The sequence below is a fragment of the Colletes latitarsis genome, unplaced genomic scaffold, assembly GCF_051014445.1.
Source record: "Colletes latitarsis isolate SP2378_abdomen unplaced genomic scaffold, iyColLati1 scaffold0018, whole genome shotgun sequence".
NCBI classification, from domain to species: Eukaryota; Metazoa; Arthropoda; class Insecta; order Hymenoptera; family Colletidae; genus Colletes; species Colletes latitarsis.
The window spans coordinates 18,598,991-18,605,698 of record NW_027488369.1 but is presented as its reverse complement, the minus strand read 5'-3'; positions in this window follow the sequence as shown (position 1 = coordinate 18,605,698).

Genomic DNA, 6,708 nt, shown 5'->3' with positions numbered 1-6,708 from the left:
AGTTATGTCTCGGTTAGGTCTGGGATTTGCCCTCATCTGGATCGTACTTTCGCATTTTTCGCATAACTGTTGGCCAGATCCTGCGTTTTTTCTGGTTTGGATCCCGCAGTAATGTGGTTCCACAACGAAACAGTCAATTAAACCTTGTTGCGATTAATATTTTAGAGGATAACGCCGGTTATGTCTCGGTTAGGTCTGGGATTTGCCCTCATCTGGATCGTACTTTCGCATTCTTCGCATACTTGTTAGCCAGATCCTGGCCTCTTTCTGGTTTGGATCATCGTAGCAATGCGGTACCACACCGAAACAGTCAATTATACCTGGTTGCGATTAATATTTTAGGGGATAACGCCGGTTTTGTCTGGGTTAGGTCTGGTACTTGCCCTACATCTGGCTCGAACTTTCGCTTTTTTCTCATACTTGTTGGCCAGATCCTGGGCTTTATCTGGTTTGGATCACGTAGTAATGAGGTTCCACACCGAAACAGTCAATTAAACTGGTTGCGATCAATATTTTAGAGGATAACGCCGGTTATGTCTCGGCTAGGTCTGGGATTTGTCCTCATCTGACTCGTACTTTCACATTTTTCGCATACTTGTTGGCCAGATCCTGGCCTTTCTCTGGTTTGGATCACGAAGTAATGCGGTACCACACCGAAACAGTCAATTAAACCTGGTTGCGATTAATATTTTAGGGGATAACGCCAGTTACGTCTGGGTTAGTTCTGGTATTTGCAATCATCATGCTCATACTTTCGCTTTTTCTCATAGTTGTTGGCCAGATCCTGGGTTTTTTTCTGGTTTGGATCCCGTAGTAATGCGGTACCACACCGAAACAGTCAATTAAACTGGTTGCGATTAATATTTTAGAGGATAACGCCGGTTATGTCTCGGGTAAGTCTGGGATTTGTCCTCATCTGACTCGTACTTTCGCTTTTTTCGCATACTTGTTGGCCAGATCCTGGGCTTTTTCTGGTTTGGATCACGTAGTAATGCGGTACCACACCGAAACAGTCAATTAAATCTGGTTGCGATTAATATTTTAGAGGATAATGCCGGTAATGTCTGGGCTAGGTCTGGTATTTGCCCTCATCTGGCTCGTACTTTCGCATTTTTCGCATACTTGTTAGCCAGATCTTGGACTTTTTCTGGTTTGGATCACGTAGTAATGCGTCACCACACCGAAACAGTCAATTAAACCTGGTTGCGATTAATATTTTAGAGGATAACGCCGGTTATGTCTCGGTTAGGTCTGGGATTTGCCCTCATCTGGCTCGTACTTTGGCATTTTTCGCATACTTGTTGGCCAGATCCTGGGCTTTTTCTGGTTTGGATCACGTAGTAATGCGTCACCACACCGAAACAGTCAATTAAACCTGGTTGCGATTAATATTTTAGAGGATAACGCCGGTTATGTCTCGGTTAGGTCTGGGATTTGCCCTTATCTGGCTCGTACTTTCGCATTTTTCTCATCCTTGTTGGCCAGATCCTGGCCTTTCTCTGGTTTGGATCACGTAGTAATGCGGTACCACACCGAAACAGTCAATTAAACCTGGTTGCGATTAATATTTTGCAGGATAACGCCGGTTATGTCTCGGTTTGGTCTGGGATTTGCACTCATCTGTCTCGTACTTTCGCATTTTTCGCATACTTGTTAGCCAGATCCTGGCCTCTTTCTGGTTTGGATCATCGTAGCAATGCGGTACCACACCGAAACAGTCAATTAAACCTGGATGCGAATAATATTTTAGAGGATAACGCTGGTTATGCCTGGGATAGTTCTGGTATTTGCAATCATCTGGCTCATACTTTTGCATTTTTCGCATACCTGTTGGCCAGATCCTGTGTTTTCTCTGTTTTGGATCCCGTAGTAATGTGGTACCACAACGAAACAGTCAATTAAACCTGGTTGAGATTAATATTTTAGCGGATAACGCCGGTTATGTCTGGGTTAGGTCTGGTATTTGCCCTCATCTGGCTCATACCTTCGCATTTTTCGCATACTTGTTGGCCATATCCTGGTTTTTTTTCTGGTTTGGATCCCGTAGTAATGTGGTTCCACACCGAAACAGTCAATAGAAGCTGGTTCCGATAAGTATTTTAAAGGATAACGCTGGTTATGTCTGGGTTAGTTCTGGTATTTGCTATCATCTGGCACATACTTCCGCGTTTTTCGCATACTTGATGGCCGGATCCTGTGCTTTTTCTGTTTTGGATCCCGTAGTAATGAGGTTCCACACCGAAACAGTCAATTAAACTGGTTGCGATTAATATTTTAGAGGATAACGCCGGTTATGTCTCGGGTAAGTCTGGGATTTGTCCTCATCTGACTCGTACTTTCACGTTTCTCGCATTCTTGTTGGCCCGATCCTGGGATTTTTCTGGTTTGGATCTCGTAGTAATGTGTTACCACACTGAAACAGTCATTAAAAGCATGTTCCGATAAGTATTTTAGAGGATAACGCTGGTTATGTCTGGGTTAGTTCTGGTATTTGCTATCATCTGCCACATACTTCCGCGTTTTTCGCATACTTGTTGGCCAGATCGTGTGCTTTTTCTGTTTTGGATCCCGTAGTAATGAGGTTCCACACCGAAACAGTCAATTGAACCTGGTTGCGATTAATATTTTGGAGGATAACGCCAGTTATGTCTCGGTTAGGTCTGGTATTTGCCCTCATCTGGCTCGGACCTTCGCATTTTTCGCATACTTGTTGGCCAGATCCCGGCCTTCTTCTGGCTTGGTCCACGTAGTAAAGTGGCACCAGACTGAAACAGTCAATTAAACCTGGTTGCGAATAATATTTTAGAGGATAACGCTAGTTATGTCTGGGATAGTTCTGGTATTTGCAATCATCTGGCTCATACTTTCGCTTTTTCTCATAGTTGTTGGCCAGATCCTGGGTTTTTTTCTGGTTTGGATCCCGTAGTAATGCGGTACCACACCGAAACAGTCAATTAAATCTGTTTGCGATTAATATTTTAGAGGATAATGCCGGTAATGTCTCGGTTAGGTCTGGTATTTGTCCTCATCTGCCGCGTACTTTCGCATTTTTCGCATACTTGTTGGCCAGATCCTGGCCTTTTTCTGGCTTGGACCACGTAGTAATGTGTTACCACACTGAAACAGTCATTAAAAGCATGTTCCGATTCGTATTTTAGAGGATAACGCTGGTTATGTCAGAGTTAGTTCTGGTATTTGCAATCATCATGCTCATACTTTCGCATTTTTCTCATCCTTGTTGGCCAGATCCTGGCCTTTCTCTGGTTTGGATCACGTAGTAATGCGGTACCACACCGAAACAGTCAATTAAACCTGGTTGCGATTAATATTTTACAGGATAACGCCGGTTATGTCTCGGTTTGGTCTGGGATTTGCACTCATCTGGCTCGTACTTTCGCATTTTTCGCATACTTGTTAGCCAGATCCTGGCCTCTTTCCGGTTTGGATCATCGTAGCAATGCGGTACCACACCGAAACAGTCAATTAAACCTGGATGCGAATAATATTTTAGAGGATAACGCTGGTTATGCCTGGGATAGTTCTGGTATTTGCAATCATCTGGCTCAAACTTTCGCATTTTTCGCATACCTGTTGGCCAGATCCTGGGTTTTCTCTGTTTTGGATCCCGTAGTAATGTGGTACCACAACGAAACAGTCAATTAAACCTGGTTGAGATTAATATTTTAGCGGATAACGCCGGTTATGTCTGGGTTAGGTCTGGTATTTGCCCTCATCTGGCTCATACCTTCGCATTTTTCGCATACTTGTTGGCCATATCCTGGTTTTTTTTCTGGTTTGGATCCCGTAGTAATGTGGTTCCACACCGAAACAGTCAATAGAAGCTGGTTCCGATAAGTATTTTAAAGGATAACGCTGGTTATGTCTGGGTTAGTTCTGGTATTTGCTATCATCTGGCACATACTTCCGCGTTTTTCGCATACTTGATGGCCGGATCCTGTGCTTTTTCTGTTTTGGATCCCGTAGTAATGAGGTTCCACACCGAAACAGTCAATTAAACTGGTTGCGATTAATATTTTAGAGGATAACGCCGGTTGTGTCTCGGGTAAGTCTGGGATTTGTCCTCATCTGACTCGTACTTTCACGTTTCTCGCATTCTTGTTGGCCCGATCCTGGGATTTTTCTGGTTTGGATCTCGTAGTAATGTGTTACCACACTGAAACAGTCATTAAAAGCATGTTCCGATAAGTATTTTAGAGGATAACGCTGGTTATGTCTGGGTTAGTTCTGGTATTTGCTATCATCTGCCACATACTTCCGCGTTTTTCGCATACTTGTTGGCCAGATCCTGTGCTTTTTCTGTTTTGGATCCCGTAGTAATGAGGTTCCACACCGAAACAGTCAATTGAACCTGGTTGCGATTAATATTTTGGAGGATAACGCCGGTTATGTCTCGGTTAGGTCTGGTATTTGCCCTCATCTGGCTCGGACCTTCGCATTTTTCGCATACTTGTTGGCCAGATCCCGGCCTTCTTCTGGCTTGGTCCACGTAGTAAAGTGGCACCAGACTGAAACAGTCAATTAAACCTGGTTGCGAATAATATTTTAGAGGATAACGCTAGTTATGTCTGGGATAGTTCTGGTATTTGCAATCATCTGGCTCATACTTTCGCGTTTTACTCATAGTTGTTGGCCAGATCCTGGGTTTTTTCTGGTTTGGATCACGTAGTAATGCGGTACCACACCGAAACAGTCAATTAAACCTGGTTGCGATTAATATTTTACAGGATAACGCCGGTTATGTCTCGGTTTGGTCTGGGATTTGCACTCATCTGGCTCGTACTTTCGCATTTTTCGCATACTTGTTAGCCAGATCCTGGCCTCTTTCTGATTTGGATCATCGTAGCAATGCGGTACCACACCGAAACAGTCAATTAAACCTGGATGCGAATAATATTTTAGAGGATAACGCTGGTTATGCCTGGGATAGTTCTGGTATTTGCAATCATCTGGCTCATACTTTCGCGTTTTTCTCATAGTTGTTGGCCAGATCCTGGCCTCTTTCTGGCATGGACCACGTAGTAATGTGGTGCCACACCGAAACAGTCAATTAAACCTGGTTGCGAATAATATGTTAGAGGATAACGCTGCTTATGCCTGGAATAGTTCTGGAATTTGCAATCATCTGGCTCATACTTTCGCGTTTTTCTCATAGTTGTTGGCCAGATCCTGGCCATTTTCTGGTTTGGATCACGTAGTAATGTGTTACCACACTGAAACAGTCATTAAAAGCATGTTGCGATTCGTATTTTAGAGGATAACGCTGGTTATGTCAGAGTTAGTTCTGGTATTTGCAATCATCATGCACATACTTTCGCATTTTTCTCATCCTTGTTGGCCAGATCGTGGCCATTCTCTGGTTTGGATCACGTAGTAATGCGGTACCACACCGAAACAGTCAATTAAACCTGGTTGCGACTAATATTTTACAGGATAACGCCGGTTATGTCTCGGTTTGGTCTGGGATTTGCACTCATCTGGCTCGTACTTTCGCATTTTTCGCATACTTGTTAGACAGATCCTGGCCTCTTTCTGGTTTGGATCATCGTAGCAATGCGGTACCACACCGAAACAGTCAATTAAACCTGGATGCGAATAATATTTTAGAGGATAACGCTGGTTATGCCTGGGATAGTTCTGGTATTTGCAATCATCTGGCTCATACTTTCGCGTTTTTCTCATAGTTGTTGGCCAGATCCTGGGTTTTTTCTGGTTTGGATCCCGTAGTAATGCGGTACCACACCGAAACAGTCAATTAAATCTGTTTGCGATTAATATTTTAGAGGATAATGCCGGTAATGTCTCGGTTAGGTCTGGTATTTGCCCTCATCTGCCGCGTACTTTCGCATTTTTCGCATTCTTGTTGGCCAGATCCTGGCCTTTTTCTGGCTTGGACCACGTAGTAATGTGGTGCCACACCGAAACAGTCAATTAAACCTGGTTGCGAATAATATTTTAGAGGATAACGCTGCTTATGCCTGGGATAGTTCTGGTATTTGCAATCATCTGGCTCATACTTTCGCATTTTTCGCATTCTTGTTGGCCAGATCCTGGCCTTTTTCTGGCTTGGACCACGTAGTGATGTGGTACCACACCGAAACAGTCAATTAAACCTGGTTGCTAATAATATTTTAGAGGATAACGCTGGTTATGCCTGGGATAGTTCTGGTATTTGCAATCATCTGGCTCATACTTTCGCGTTTTACTCATAGTTGTTGGCCAGATCCTGGGTTTTTTCTGGTTTGGATCCCGTAGTAATGCGGTACCACACCGAAACAGTCAATTAAATCTGTTTGCGATTAATATTTTAAAGGATAATGCCGGTAATGTCTCGGTTAGGTCTGGTATTTGCCCTCATCTGCCGCGTACTTTCGCATTTTTCGCATTCTTGTTGGCCAGATCCTGGCCTTTTTCTGGCTTGGACCACGTAGTAATGTGTTACCACACTGAAACAGTCATTAAAAGCATGTTCCGATTCGTATTTTAGAGGATAACGCTGGTTATGTCAGAGTTAGTTCTGGTATTTGCAATCATCATGCTCATACTTTCGCATTTTTCTCATCCTTGTTGGCCAGATCCTGGCCTTTCTCTGGTTTGGATCACGTAGTAATGCGGTACCACACCGAAACAGTCAATTAAACCTGGTTGCGATTAATATTTTACAGGATAACGCCGGTTATGTCTCGGTTT